The sequence below is a fragment of the Anabrus simplex genome, chromosome 7 (assembly GCF_040414725.1).
Source record: "Anabrus simplex isolate iqAnaSimp1 chromosome 7, ASM4041472v1, whole genome shotgun sequence".
NCBI classification, from domain to species: Eukaryota; Metazoa; Arthropoda; class Insecta; order Orthoptera; family Tettigoniidae; genus Anabrus; species Anabrus simplex.
In genome coordinates this window covers 170,613,971-170,630,800 of record NC_090271.1, presented here as the reverse complement: position 1 = coordinate 170,630,800, position 16,830 = coordinate 170,613,971, and positions in this window count along the sequence as shown.

Genomic DNA, 16,830 nt, shown 5'->3' with positions numbered 1-16,830 from the left:
ACATTTAAAAGGAAATGAATAATGGAAGTTAACTTTAACAGGGGTAACAAGTACCCATTCTACACGGCCTTAGGTAACAAAAGAAAAGGTTTAAGTTATCGGCCGAAAATCAAAATGTTAGGAGGCGACCTCATGCACTCCTCTGAAATACCCTAGAAAAATACCTAAAACCGTGTTTGGGCTGATGGCCCTAAGTTACAGAGGCTAAGCCTATACTACGGAGATGACAAGATGGAGAGAAAGTTTAAATTACAAGGAAAAGATAAATTTGAAGTTTACGAAAACATAGTCACCTCAAGACCAAGTTGAAAGGGAATACTGTATACGAGGGTTTCCACTCTTTATTCGCTAGGTACATGAAGATCTTAAACCAGATGTAGAAATCACATGGCCGGATTACATTAAAATAATTTTGAAACCTTCCGCTCGAGTTAAATCTCTGAGACTATTACATGGTTAAATGTCTGACATTACCTTGAGCTGGTGGACCTTCCGGAGTTAGACGAGGCCGTACCCCCACAACTAACACACTCTACTGCTGGACTGTAGCGATCAAAAGACAATATGGCCCGAAAGGTCCCAGTTTTTATAGCGGAGAGTAAGGTTCCAGATTTCTCTGGGCCGAAGACATGACACACCCACAATTTCCATTGGACAATCAAAATTTTCTCATTGGTGAATTAAATAAATGTACAAAATTCCCTATTGGCTACAATACTAATTTGGCGGGAAGAGATAGAAGCGCTAGTAACCTTAGAACACCAAAAACAATCTATAAACAATTCAATTTTACCAAGTAATGACTACAAAATTTCTTATGAAAATTAACTGTCCATCCTCTGATCAGAGGGAGCACATACGTTAATAGTAGAGACATCTGTCGATGAATGTTCAAACTTCTTCCGAAGTTGGCCTTCTAAAAGGCGCTCGGTTTAAATGCATGGAGCGCGTGTACCTCCGGTAGAACAATAATATTAATAATCTTATGACAACTACCGTGTGCAGCCATTTTTATTTGACACCATCTAGGTTGCATGCGTGTCAATTTCGACGTTCCGTTTTAGTCTTCCAGATGGTACAGTAAACCGAAGCTCTCTTGGGCATCTGTGGCTGAATTGTAATTAATATTCTTGGGTAAACACCAAATGTGTTACCCCAGAGATCTTTTACATGCTGTCATCATGCGACACGGAGCGCAGAATGAACTTCTTTCCACACTTCAAAAATCCGACTACCTCAGCAGGTTCTGAGCCCGCGATCGTGGAATACTGATGCCGGCACTCTACCACTTATCCATAGAGGGAATTCTAGTGAGAGGAATCCCATTTAAAAATACACTGGCGTAAGAAGATATCCGCACACCATGAGATAAGGAATGTAGAATATGGGAATTTTGGCAATATATTTGTCCAGGTAACATATTTAATTGATTAAAGGTACAAGACTACAGGTTAATTTACGCGCGAGGAAAGCCTTCGGAAATGTGCCATGCATGCTTTGTGTCGTACAGATGCCGGGTGTCAGTTTGTGGGATGGAGTTCCATGCCTGTTGCACGTGGTCGGTCAATACAGGGACGGTTAATGCCGGGTGTTGATGACGCTGCAATTGTGGTCCAATGATGTCCCATACGTGCTCAATTGGGGACATATCGAGGGATCGAGCAGGCCAAGGCAACATGTCGACACTCTGTAGAGTACGTTGGGTTACAACAGCGGCATGTGGGCGTGCATTATCCAGTTGGAAAACACTCCGGGAATGCTGTTCATGAATGGAAGCACAACAGGTCAAATCACCAGACGGACGTATACATCTGCAGTCAGGATGTGTGGTATAACAACGAGAGTGCTCCTGCTGTCATAGGAAATTGCTCCCCAGGCCAGAACTCCCAGTGTAGGTCCAGTTTGTCGACGCCGCAGACAGGTGGAATGGAGGCACTCACCTGGCCTCCTTCTAACCAACACATGGCCATCACTGGCAACAAGGCAGAACCAGCTTTCATCGGAAAACACAACGGATCTCCACTCCATCCTCCAATGAGCTCTTGCTTGACACCACTGAAGTCGCAGACGGCTGTGGTTTGGGGTAAGTGGAATGCACGCCGCAGGGCGTCTGGCTCGGAGCTGTCCTTCAAGTAACCTATTTCGAACAGTTCGTTGCGTCACTGTGGTGCCAACTGCTCCTCGAATTGCTGCTGCAGCCGCCGTCGGCTGTGCCACAGCCATACGCCGAATACGGCGGTCCTCCCTCTCGGTGGTGCAACGGAGGACGTACCGAGCGTACCTTCTGGTGACCACTGCTGCCAGCACGCATCCACAGTGGAGACATTCCTGCCAAGTCGTTCTGCAATAGCGCGGAGGAAAATACACCTTCACGTAGCCCTATTATACGGCCTCGTTCAGCGAAGTGAGCTGTTGATAATGACCTCTTCGTCGTCGTAAAGGCATTCTTGACCCACTCATAGTCACTCTGCCCAATCTCGCTGCTAACTAATGTTCCCGCGCAGCAAAGCCCGTATTTAAAGCAAACTTGATGTGCAACGTCATGGGGCTGCTACTAGCGCCACGGTAATGCAATTTGCGGGAAGTTTGAATCAACGTCATCTTTCAGATGTATAAACACGCCTACCAACATTCGTTAATCTAACACAACCCCTTCTTGTTGTTTGGGTAATTTTTTCCGCGAGTGTGTGTGGAGAAGCTGTAATCCACTTCTTTGCTGGCATTTCACCTGTAAAGGATTAGTCAAGAAGTTCTCCTGATCGCGAACGTCTTAAGATTAACAGCTACGATTTCAAATTAGACACAATGGAACACTGATGAAAAGTTTATGATAAGCTTATCAAATATCTATATGAGATAATTAATATCTTCGTGGACAAATTTGGACGTAGGCCCATATCCATGGTTTATAGCAGGGTGCAACGCATGCATTCCTGTCAACGCCCATTTTTCAGGAATAATTCTGTATACTGTGAACTATCCAGAAGTGGACATTTCGGTTCTTAAATTTTCGGCTTCCTGACGGGGATTCGAACCCACGTTCTGTTGTCACCCGAGGGAGAGAAATAGAGTTCAGTTTAGGTATAAGTAGGATAAATTTTACGGTGTTATTGTTTGAGTCATCAGTCCATAGTCTGGTTCGATGCACCGCTCCATGCCACCCTATCCTGTGCTAACTTTTAATTTCTACGTAACTACTGCATCTTACATCTGCTCTAATCTACTTGTCGTATTCATACCTTGGGTCTACGCCTACGGTTCTTATCGCCCAGACTTCCGTAAAAAAAAAAAAAAAAAAAAAAAAACTGAAGAAGTCCTGGGCGTCTTAAGATGTGCCCTGTCATTATCTCCCTTCTTCTGGTCAAATTCAGCCAAACCGATCTTCTCTCACCAATTCAGTTCAGTATCTCTTCATTCGTGATTCGATCTACTCATTTCACCGGCAACATTCTTCTGTAAAATTACGTTTCAAATGATTCCATTCACCATATTTTGACAGATCACCGTAAACTCATTTGTTCTCTATTGACTTAACTCCTTACCCTCAGTTTTAAATTATTGTAGGACTATGTTTTCTTGGTTTGTCGCTTCTTTTAAAAATTAAAGTAATTAGTAGAGTACAGTTGTTTAGTTTACTATATTTAGTCGATGACCGGGTCGGTGATGGGATGAATGAAGCCCCCAACTTGCGGCGAGGGTAGGAATTGTGTCGGTTGCCTAGGCCTCTGAGGCAATGACTTATGAATGACAGATGAAACGAAATGATAGTGGAGAGTGTTGCTGGAATGAAAGATGACAGGGAAAACCGGAGTACCCGGAGAAAATCCTGTCCCGCCTCCGCTTTGCCCATCACAAATCTCACATGGAGTGACCGGGATTTGAACCACGGTATCCAGCGGTGAGAGGCCTGCGCGCTGCCCCCTGAGGCACGGAGGCTCTAGTTTACTATATTTAGTATAGAAAAATATAACTGTCCATTTTACAGGTAAGTTGTATTGTAGTGTTTTAAGCGTTACATTGTGTATCTCGAACGACTGAAAAGCTTATACTATAAGTTCTATGAAGTGTGACGACACTGAAAAAAATTGGCGATAGGCCGTCACAATTGTAATGGCCGCAGGGTTTTGTGGATGGGTTTCGTAGACTTACTTATTAAATTGTTTTCGCTGTTTCCGATAACCTCCAACCGAGCGCGCGAGTGAACACAGCGCCATCTTATAACAGAGTATGCGTGTGACGTCACATATTAGCACAAAGTTTACCTTATTTTGAAGCGCTCTTTCATGAAAACTAAGTTTTAGATATTCAGTTTTGTTTCAGGTAGCCTCGTCTTTTATCTGTCGATTGAGACATGAAACATTAGGGGTGGTATGAATAAATATGAGTATTTAGTATACACTCAACATTTCTGAGTATATACTCCACTTCATAAGAATAAAGTTCATGAGAATGTACTCACTAGCTGAGTATATACTCATGTCATGGAGGTGGTGTAGTATAAACTCACAATTGTAACAGTCTGAGAGTAGATTCTCATTTGTGGTATGAATAAAAGAGAGTGCATTCTCACATTGATAAGTATAATCTCAGTCTGTTTTGAGTAGGGCTGCTACGTGTCTCAAGTATGAGCATTTACTGATTTATTGCTCTTAAAAGTATTATGTAAATAGCTCAGTTTATTAATAATGTGGGACCTGTTTCCAGGAGGGACATGGGCATGTGAATTCTAAGAATCTTAAGTCTGTACCATTTTTCAAAATTGAATTTATTTGGACAAGGAAAACAAGTGGTGCTATTTAGAATATAGTTAGGCCTAAATTAAATGCATTTTTAAGTCTGTTAGGTCACCCTGGATTTCAATGTGGCATAGGCCTAGAGGACTTCATACCCAACAAAAACTGAGTAAACTTATTGTTGAGGTTATGTATGGTATTTTGTGACTAAAGCTGCAGTGTGAATTGCATTTCCTCAAAATAATAAAAAAAATTGCTGTTACCAAACCAGAGCGGCAGAAAGTATAAGTTAATTATCCAGCAGCAACGGCTGTTCTTGACTGCCAGCACTCATGTTAGGCCTACGTATTAGGGTGGTGAGTCCGTAAACAAGAAAGGTAATAAATAAATATATATATATATATTCATTCGGGATCTTTATGATCACCGAGAATGCCAGGCAGATGTTTCATTTGGAACATTCAGTACACAGACCTATACATAAGATACAAATTTCTTTTGTACTCTCACTTTCATAGTAGGCCTATTTATCTACCGAGCGAGTTCGCTACGCGGTTTGGGTCACATTTAGTTAAATCCTGGATTCAGGATATAGGGGTTCGATCCCAACTATCGGCATCTCAGCATCTCTGTGGCTTATTTTCTCACTTGACAAATCCTGGGGCTGTACCTTGATTAAGGCCACTTTCCTATCCCAAGTTCGCCGTAAGACCTATTGTATTGGTGCGACGTAAAACAAATAACAATAAATATAAATAATTTATTCTTTCATTCCTTCTGCGCATTACTTGCAGTTTGGTTTGAGTTAGGCCTAATCCCAAAGCCTCAAACATTTCATTCCGAGATTTATTAAAATTATGATGAGTAGCCTATATCCTACGAAGAAGGAAGATACCGGTAATGAAAGTATTAACATGCATGTGTGGTTAAAGCCACACATTCGTTTCACTCTAATTTTCGTGTTGCTTATCATTTGAGTCATCGTAAACGTTTCTACATTCTGCCCGCGTATGGCTTGTATTTTGGTTTAAATTATTTCAGTGTTTCGTATATTATGCTAATGAGGAAAAACTATGAAACTGTTAACGTACCGTAGGCTACATGCTTCAAAATTACATTTTTTTAAAAATCACACTCTCATTTTCGTATTATTCATCTTTCACGTTATCGCACACGTTTCTACCTTCTACAGTACCGGTACATTGCTTATAATTCGTTTTAAACGGACTCTGGAACGTCGGACCTTAAGAACAGAAGAGAATATTCCCGCAAAATGTTATTGGCGGAATATTTGCTATTGGTATGAGTAAAATACAGCTTGATGTGCATGCAGACGGTACGGAAATCGAATCTCAGTAGTTGAGGTTATGTATGATGACAACCTTACGCAGCATGAGTACCTACTCAATTTCAAATGATCGACATGGCGGTGCGCTTGAGTACCTACTACAGTATATCGAAGGAGAACCTTCTTATTCTTACCAAATGGAGTACATACTACTTGGGCTGAGAATATACTCCTACTAAGTGCTCATACTCATGAGTATATACTTTGAGTAAAAACTCAGGTTTTCTTCATACCACCCAATTGTACGTTAAATACGCTCCACGTTCTACCCAAACACTAAAAGCATCTTAAAAAAATTCTTCCCATTTACCCGCTATGGAGGAACTAAGTCTACGTTAAAAATGGTTTTCTTCTTAACAAAATATTTAGTAGACTATATTTGTATGGGTATGCTGTGATTGTGGCTAGACCCTGTTTATAGCATTTTCAATATAATTAATTCTGTGAACAAATAAATAAATCTCAGCCGTTGTTGGTTATCCACGTTTTTACTCTAGGTTAAAATCCGTACTTCAGAGCCCTTGGAAGGACCTCTAGATAAAGCACGAGTTCTCTTGTGGAAATGATTCGGTTGGCCACAGTGAGGGCTGGGATGTCTGGCAGTCACTTAACCCTGGTGTTGGCAGACACAAATCTGTTCTAAACGGTGCAGTTTCACGTCACAGAATACCAAGTGCATCTCTGGGGTAGAACAGACAAGGAAACACATTACCAATGCCCTTCATGTCTGTCTTCCTGTTCTGAACACGACTTGATGTTTGCCAGTCACAGTACTCTAGATGTGTTTCGCTTCTAGACAAAAGTAATCTGATTGGGGAATGCAGGGCACATGTCTATCTATAGCTGTATTCAGTAGCCGGACTGAGTAGCTCGGATGATAGAGCGCTGGCCTTCTGAGCCCAACATGATAGGTTCGATTCTGGCTTAGTCCGGTGGTACTTGAAGGTGCTCAAATACGTCTGTCTCGTGTCGGTAGATTTACTGGCACGCAGAAGAACTCCTGTGGGACTAAATCTGGCACCTCGACGTCTACGTAAATCGCAAGAGTAGCTAGTAGGACGTAAAAACCAAGAACAGTAGTCTATTATTGTATATATTACATTTCTGTAATGTTGGTAGGTTCCAGATAAATAATAAAATAAATACTCATTATAGAGTCTCTCACAGCTAGCTTTCGTGGTTGAAATCCCGGTCACTCCATGTGAGATTTGTGCTGGACAAAGTGGAGGCGGGACAGGTTTGTCTCCGCGTACTTCGCTTTTCCCTATCATCTTTCATTCCAGCAACACTCTCCAATTTAATTTCATTTCATCTGTCAGTTACTAATCATTCCTTGCCCCAGAGAAGTGCGATAGGCTTCAGCAGCCGGCACAATTCCTATCCTCCCCTCTAGATGGGGGCTTCATTCATTCCATTCCCACCGGGCGAGTTAGCCGTGCGGTTAGAGGCGCGTGGCTGTGAGCTTGCAACCGGGAGATAGTGGTTTCGAATCCCACTGTCGACAGGCCTAAAGATGGTTTTCCGTTGTTTCCCATTTTCACACCAGGCAAATACTGGGGCTGTACCTTAATTAAGGCCACGGCCGCTTCCTTCCAACTCCTAGGCCTTTTCTACCCCATCGTCGCCGTAAGACCTATCTGTGTCGGTGCGATGTAAAGCCACTAGCAAAAGAAAATTTAAAAAAAAAACGGTCCAATGACTGGAAACAGGCTGTAGACTTTCATTTTAATTATAAACTATTATGCCTTTCAGCTCTCGGCCTGAATGTCTCTGTGAATTAAGTATGCACTTCCACAATCCTCTGTTTGTACGTAAATGCTGGAATAGTAGCCTACCTTATTTTATATCCCAGGGGATCCACACAAATCCTAGTCCTGATCATTACAGTTATAATACACACACTACAACATCGAACACTATATGAAATGAAATGAAATGGCGTATGGCTTTTAGTGCCGAGTGTCCGAGGACAGGTGCAGGTCTTTTGATTTGACTTCCGTAGGCGACCTGCGCGTCATGATGAGGATGAAATGATGAAGACGACACATACATCCATCCCCCGTGCCAGAGAAATTAACCAATGATGGTTAAAATTCCCGGCTCTGCCGGGAATCGAACCCGGGACCCCTTTGACAAAAGGTCAGCACGCTAACCATTTAGCCATGGAGCCGGACATCGAACACTATAAAACAGGTTATCAAGCATGGTTTGATACGCTCAAGTATATCTACAAGAGTGTTGGTCTACAATGTTTTAGGTCCCTAAATGTAATTAACGCCTCCGTAGCGTAACGGTTAGTGTTATTAGCTGCCGTCCTCGGGGACTCGGGTTCGATTCCCGGTACTGCTAGAAATTTAAGAACGGCTGGAGTGCTGGTATGTGGTTGAAATGGTCCATACAGCTCACCTCCATTGGGGGTGTGCCTCAAAAGAGCTGCACCACCTTGGGATGAGGACTTCGTTGCACTGATTGACTAGCTACTGTTAGCTGAAGTTTATTGTGTCTCTTTTCTTGCCGCAGGATCACATCACTACTCGTTCGAACATGGCTTTCCATGGCTTTCCATTATTTTTTACGATTTGTGTTTACGTCGCACCAATACATACAGACCTTATGGAGACGACGGGATAGGAAAGGGCCAGGCGTGGGAAGGAAGCGACCGTGGGCGTAATTAAGGTACAGCGCCAGCATTTTCCTGGTGTGAAAATGGGAAACCGCGGGAAACTATCTTCAGAGCTGCCGACAGTGAGGTTCGAACCCACCATCTCCCGAATGCAAGCTGTTAGCTACGTGATCCACACCGCACAGTTGCTCGGTGGTTTCACATTTTCAAACAAAACAAATGCTGGATCTGTGCCCAATAACCACGGACGCTTCCTTCCAACTCCTCGTTCTGTCTTATTCCATTGCCGCCACAAGACCTGCCGGATTCAGTGCGACGTAAAACCAATAGAAAGAAATCCTCTTATAATATAGACTATATAATGTATAATTTTGTGGAATTCGTTCTCCCATTACACTTCCATTGTCTTGTATTGTATTTAGCTCGAACCGATTCTTTCTCCGCAGTCTCTTATTTTTTCTCATAGCAGGCCATGGTGGTCGTAATTTTGGCTCGAAGAGGTGTCACATGACTTGAAATAAGATACTAGCCTAGCATTTTCTTGAGATCAATACAGAAATATCCACTCTTAGGATATCCGCTGCACGCTGTTATGAAATCAGGCCATTTAAAGGTACAAACACGTCGATCTTCCGATTTAGCAATGCTATCACCTGAAATAGAGATTAGGAAACATACATTGCGACCAACTTTTTGAGTGGATTAAGTGCGGTATTGTAAAATAAATGAGATGTCTTTGTCAGCGATACCGTTTTCATCTTGGTGTTTGAACAAGGGGGAGATTATAGTTATTAAAATGTTTAAAGGAGACCTGGCAGTGTCAGAGAACAAACCAGTTTTCTCTCAGGTACCTATGTAGCGATTGTCCGGCTACAAATCACGACAGAGGGACTGCAAGACTAACTCGGGGTGTAATTGAGCCCCAGAGCCCCCTGCGGCGCGTACACTCAGCTCCTCTGGTAAGTGGACCACTACAGTGGAATGCAATCGGCACAAAACTTCCCCTCCGCTACAGGCTCTACTCCAAGTGATTCTCACTTAAACACCAGGCTCTCGACCAACCGCTCATCAAACCTAATAATAATAATAATAATAATAATAATAATAATAATAATAATAATAATAATAATAATAATAATAATGACAGACAAAACAGTCAACCATAACAGGCCAGACATCATACTGGTAAACAAGAAAACTGGGACGACTTTCATTATTGACATCGCTATCCCCAATGACACCAACATTGACAGGAAGTACAGTGAAAAAATCTCCAAGTACAAAGAACTTGCAGAAGAGATAAAGAGGATCTGGAAGATGAAACTGGTACGAATAGTTCCTGTGATTCTGTCAGTCAACGGCCTCATTCCACACACACTTCACAAGAGTCTGCGAGAACTGGGTCTTCCACCGAACATCTACAAAATTATGCAACATTCTGTCCTCCTGCCAACATGCAACATTGTGCGATCATTCCTCTCGCAAGAATGAAGATCCCGTGATCTACAGTTTTGTATGTAGCTGTACATCAACGTTTGTATTATAATGTGTAAATAGTTTAATTATGTAAGGCACTTGGTGCATCCCGTGCCCCATTACTACCCATATTTCCTGTGGAGAAGTGTATGAATAATAATAATAATAATAATAATAATAATAATAATAATAATAATAATAATAATAATAATAATAATTGTACCGGGCGGTACACCTCTACACCGTTTATTTAAAAGTTGCGCCAGTTGAAACTCCTCTTCTGGAGGAAGGTTGAACTTTATCTATTCTATTAATTCTCTACTTTCTCAGAAGATGTCACCACGTGGAAAATTTTGAGTTTTTGAACTGTGTCACTTTTGATGTGTTTTTGTCTCGCTTGAAGTAAGAAGTGTGAACTTTCTCTTCTAGAGGACACTACTGAAGAATTACAATAGTGCAACCTAGTGCGAAATCAAAGAACTATTTTGTTGGAGAAATTTTTATTTCAAGAGTTTGTTCTTGGTTAAATTTCTTTCTGTCATTGTTTAAGTTGGCTGTATACCCCTCTTTTTCCCCTTATTTTGGATCTAGCCAATCCCGAATTTCTTTAATTAATTTTCCACCAATAATGTGTTTCTTCTTCCTCTATGTAGGGGTTTCTTTTCCCTAGCCAATAAAATTTTTGTGGGAGGGTGTTTTCTTTCCCCTAATGCCTAGAATCTTCCGTGAGAGGATATAAACTGCTGATTTTGGGGTCTCCGGGCCACTTCTGTTCCATCTTTCAGTGTATTAAGTACATAGCAGGAGGCGGGAAGCGCCTCTTTCTTCGGCGGCGTCTACAACAAGGTAATGGCCAAGTAATAACTTCTTTCTTTGCTTGCTCAGCAGTTTAATCTTCGGGGCGGGTTCTAGGCCTTCCACCATGTAACCTTCCTTTAAAATGTAAAGACTACTGGTACCTATCCTATCTTCTAAACCACATATTGGGATAGAGAGTGCTAACCCTCTCGAGTTCCCACTCATATTGTTTTGAGGTGGACTTATTTTCTCAAACCAATTCTTCCGTGATGTAATGTAAATTGTTATTTTCTGAAGTCACCTCCGTAGTATGGGATTAGCCCTTGTATTAACGGCCTAGTGCCAAGTAGGTCTTAAACAAAGTGTATCAGGAGTGCGGTTAGCCTCCTCTCAAATTGTTATTTTAGAGGTCATGTAATCAACCTTCTTTTTCATTCAATAGACCTCAGTAGGTTGGGTATTTTACCCCTGTGAATACGTCCTTAGAGGACAGCTTGAAGGTAGAGTTTGGTGTGGCCTTTGAGAGGCTTAAATTTTGAGAGCGGATCGCTCTTTTGAAATGGAGTGTCATATGCCTCGTGGAGGCTTTTCTGTGTAATTCGGAGCCAGGGGCTCCTAGGGATGAATGGGGTTTTCTGCCCCTCTGTTAAAACTTGTGTTTGTGGTAAAACTGAGCTGATCGCTGAAGTCAGGGCGTGAAGCCCAAAACCTGTAAATATTGTAACTCCCCTTGTTTTGCTACATTGTACCTGTCATGTCTGTTATTGCTTTGTTTTTGAAAAGGAAATATAACCTTGTTAAATTTTAAATTTATTTTACATGCACTATACTTTCGTAGCTTGAAACCCATTCACACCCGCACCTTCTTTTACGCATAACTACCGCTAAAACACGGTAACAAGTGGTAGCAGAGCGTGGTTGAATGGGTCTCAATTTAGCCCCTTTTGACGGCTAAACATTGCTTTAATCCGAACTCTAACAATTTTCTCAGTTGCTGGAATTTTTTGAGTTTTTCAAAATTGTTCTGTCATCATGCCCGGCCCTCGCGATGTTCTCCTCCTTAACTACTTGCGCAAAGAGGAGTTGATATACGAGTTAACTATCAGAAACGTTCAATCTGGAGGTACGGTTGCAATCGACACCAACAAGCTTAGAGAGTCCCTTGATTTGCCCATTTCCATCCCCAATTTGGGAGAGAAAGAAATTGATGACTCTCTTTCCACGATCGTCGAGAATATTACGGGGCTAGCATCTGTAGTCAGCTTTTTTGATGAAAACGATCCGTCTCCTAATCAAATTAAGCGTGTGCAAGGCAGGCTATATCACTTTTCAAATAGAGTTAATGATCTGTTGTCTCTGAAGGTGAATGACGTTCAGAGGAAGCAAGCTAATACGCTCCTTGAAACTATCTCTGAATTGTCTAGTAAAGTCACTCAATTGTTAACTGGGGAAGTTCCTCCCAAATCTGATCAGCCCACCGTTGTGAATGTAAGTAGTGAGGAAGAACCTGCTAAGGGAGAAGGCAATAGGATAACCGTTGCTGCTCAAACTATCTCTGCCCCATTGGACAACGAGTCTGAACGCCGCACATCGTTGAACAATGTACGTGCTGAATTAACTTCCTTGCCATTGAAACCTTTACCTACTATGTCGCCCGGGTTTAGCAGCTTGCCTCATCCATTGGCAATGTTGCTCAGAGGTATATCCAAGTTTTCCGTTAATACCACCAGTGACGTAATTTCATTTTTAAGATTTCTAGTGGAATTTCAGGATCATGCCCTTGTGTTTTCTCTTTCCCCATGTCAAATTTTGCAAATTATCTATCCTTATGCTATTGGGGTTCTCTCAGATAAAATAGTAAGAGCCATAGCTGAACAGTCATCTATCGAAGATTTCCATGCACATCTGCTTGCAAATTTTATTCCTGCCCGCGCGAGGTCATCTCTTATTCAGAAATACTATTATCGAGTACAGAGGTTGGACGAAAACTTGGCTGACTTCATCCAAGATATTAAGTTTTATACTAGGGTGTTTGCTCTTCACTTCCCTGAGGATCAAATTGTACAAGCTATTGTGGAAGGCATTTCACCATCTTATAGATCATACTTGTGTTTTGCGGCGTGCCCGCAAACTTTCTCTGAACTTGAAGCGTTGGCCGTCTCAGCGGAAGGAGTTAGATACGCTGATTCTTTGCGTGTAGCGAAAGAACCCCCGCCTTCCTTTAGTAACACTCGGCCTCCACCTCGCCGACCAGTCACGCCCCGTAAATGTTATGCTTGCGGGTCGCCTGACCATCTTCGCAATAAGTGTCCTCTGATCAAGTCTAGTAGGGCAAATAATGGAGCTGGTTCATCACAAGGCTGTTTTAAGTGTGGGGCCTTCTCACATATCGCCAAAAATTGCCCAAACTCAAATAGCACCCCCTCCTGCTCAACTTCTGGTGCAAATTCCACCTATGCCAATAATAAAAAGTGACTAGTGGCATCGGCTGAGTCGACTAATCCATCTTCCCGAGACTCAGCCCCTAGTAAACAGGTTGTAAATGCAGAGAACAGTCAGCCTTCAAATTCATCTTTTGAATGCCCTAAAGAATGTCTTAGGATTGCGGCGGATACCCCCGCACCTGTTCCTTTTCTTAAGATTGAGTTAAATAACGAGCCTATAACAGCTCTCTTAGATTCAGGCAGTGTTTGTTCGATTATTTCGGCTGAATGGTATTCTAAATTGAAATCTGTTTGTAAACTACCTGATCATGTCTCAGCTCTTATTCAATATGTTTCGGCTAATTCATCGCCATTAGAAATTCTAGGTTCCGTACTGGTCAAAATTCGTATTTTTAAATTTACATGGAAAATCAAACTGTTGGTGGCTAAGCACTTGTCTTGCCCCATCATATTGGGAGCGGACTTCATTTCTCACACTGGTCTTGTGCTCGATCTCCAGAGTAGGTCGTGCACATTCAAATTTGCGTCCAATTGTAGAATTCCCTTGTTAAAGTGTAATTCTGTATCATGTTCATTTATTTCGCCTACCCAGGATGAGATGTTGTTAGACCTTAGACATCTACCTGAGGAGCAGGCTGATAGTATTCGGAAACTGTGTCAGTCGTTTTCCGAGGTGTTCTCTGATACTCTTGGTGTTACTGACCTTATTGAATACAAAATTGAGGTCACGGATTCGATTCCTGTCCGTTTTCCACCGTATAGGCTATCTCCACCTAAAATGAAGGCTCTGAAAGAAATCATCGATCAGATGTTGAAGGATGGTATTATTAGGCCCTCTAAGTCAGCGTATTCTTCGCCTATTTTTCTAGTCCCGAAACCCCAAGGAGGCTTCAGGCCTGTCATTGATTACAGGGCTCTCAATCGGAAGGTGGTGTTGCAATCTGTGCCCCTTCCCGACCTTCATTCTTGTTTTTCATGGTTTCGTAAGGCCAAGTTCTTCACCATCTTGGACTTAAATCAGGCCTATAATCAAATTCCCCTAGCCGAAGAGTCTAAACATCTTACAGCGTTTGCCACGGACTGGAATTTATATGAATACAACCGCGTGCCTTTCGGGCTCCCTACGGGAGCAGCTGTACTCACTAGGCTGCTAGATAGGGTCTTCTCCGACATCAAATTCGAGTACTTATATCACTACTTAGATGATGTCGTCGTATTTTCCGAAACCTTTGAAGAACATCTAGATCATCTGCGAGAAGTTCTCAATCGCCTTCGTAAGGCTGGGTTAACTGTTAAGTTGTCCAAGGTTGCCTTTGCTAAGCCCTCTATGTCATTCCTAGGGCATATTGTGTCACCTGATGGTGTAGCAGTCGATCATTCTAGAACACAGGCCATCCGTGATTTTAAACCTCCCAAGGACATTAAAGGTATCGCCAGGTTCATTGGCATGGTGAATTTCTTCAGGAAGTTCATTCCTAACTTCGCTAATAGAGCGGCGCCCTTAAACCTTCTTCGTAGGAAAGGCATCAAATTCGAGTGGGGACCTTCTCAACAAGCCGCTTTCGAAGACCTTAAATTAGCTCTCTGTAATGCCCCTGTACTTGCTATGCCGGATTTCTCGAAGAAATTCATCGTCCAAACCGACGCGTCGTCGTCGGCGGTAGCTGCAGTCCTTCTTCAAGAGACTGAACTAGGGAGGCGCCCCATCGCCTATGCGTCTAGGACATTGTCAGCTCAAGAAGCAAAGTACTCCATATATGAGCTTGAAGGTTTGGCAGTCTTATTCGCCTTAGAAAAGTTCCGTCTCTATCTGGAACACGTCAAATTCGACTTGGAGACAGATAATCAAGCCTTAAGCTGGGTCTTAGGTAGGCCGCGTCGTACTGGTCGTATAGCCCGTTGGGCCATCCGTATTTCTGCCTTCCAATTCGATGTACGACATATCAGAGGTACTGAAAATGTTGTTGCTGATGGACTCAGCCGTATGTTTTCTAACGACGTCGAGACCCATGAACCTGTCGCCAGTTCATCACCTTCCGAGTCCATACTATCCGAGGTTAATGCCATCCTAACAGATGCTCCCTTGCTCTTTAGAGATATTGAGAAGTACCAACGTGAAGATCCGACGCTGGCTCCGATAATGGAAACCCTTTCTTCTGGGGAACATGTTGTCCCTTATGTTCTGAGGAATGGTGTTTTATGTTGCCCTTCGAGGCATGACAAGATGATGAAAGTTGTCGTTCCAGCTGTTCTTGTACCTATGATCTTCAAGTATTATCATGAGACCCCATTAGGAGGGCATCTTGGAATCTTTAAAACCCGTGAAAAAATTCGTGAAATGTTCATTTGGAAAGGTATGGACGGTGAAATCCGTGAACTTGTAAAAGCTTGTAAATCTTGTTTGCTTAGTAAACCCACCATGTCCACCAAGGTAGGCCTGTTGTCTTCGCATCAAGCGTCGCGCCCCATGGAACGCCTGTATATCGATTATGTAGGACCCTTCCCCCAGTCAAAGGGTAATGCTAACAAGTTCATCTTTGTGTGCGTAGATGGCTTTACTAGATTTTCTTGGTTATTTCCGACTAAGCTGGCTACCGCTCAGTCCACCATTACTTGACTAAATTCTATTTTTGCTTCTTTTGGTCCGTGCCAATATATTGTATCTGATAATGCTAAGGCGTTCACATCAAATTTATTTCGTAAATTCTGTTTTGACTTGTCCATCTCTCATGTAACTACTTCCGCTTATTACCCTCAACCATCTCTGGCTGAACGGGTTAACCGTAATCTCAGGTCAGCACTTATTGCCTATCATCATGAAGATCATTCTAGGTGGGACACGTCCCTGCATTGGTTAGCTTTTGCTTTGAATTCGGCGGTTCATGAATCACACAAATTTACTCCAGCTTCTTTGATGTTTAAGTTCGTTCCCAACACGCCGCTCTCTAACCTCTGGTCTCTGAATGACATTCTGCCCGAGACAATAGATCCGGACAACATTAAAGATCTTTGGAAGAAGGCTAAAGCCAATCTTAAAGTGTCTCATGAAAAGGTTAGGGAAAGGTATGATCGTGGACGGAGACCCACCCCTTTGAAGGTAGGCGACCAGGTTATGGTCAAAAATTTTGTTCCCGCGGGCAAGCTTGCCCCCAGATTTCATGGGCCTTGTATCATTCTCGATTTTCTTACGCCGGTTACCTTATTGCTAAGTAATCCAGCCACCGAGAGGATATTTAGAGTTCACCTGTCCCAGGTGAAACCGGTGTAATTTCTGTGTTAACTTGCTTCATATTATTTTGAAAGGATATGAAGGTTATATTTTTTTTGAGTCTCACTTTTAAGGCATTCTGCCCCTTCTGTAATATTTTGGTTTTAGATGTAAGCCTTATGTAAAACCTGCCCCAACCC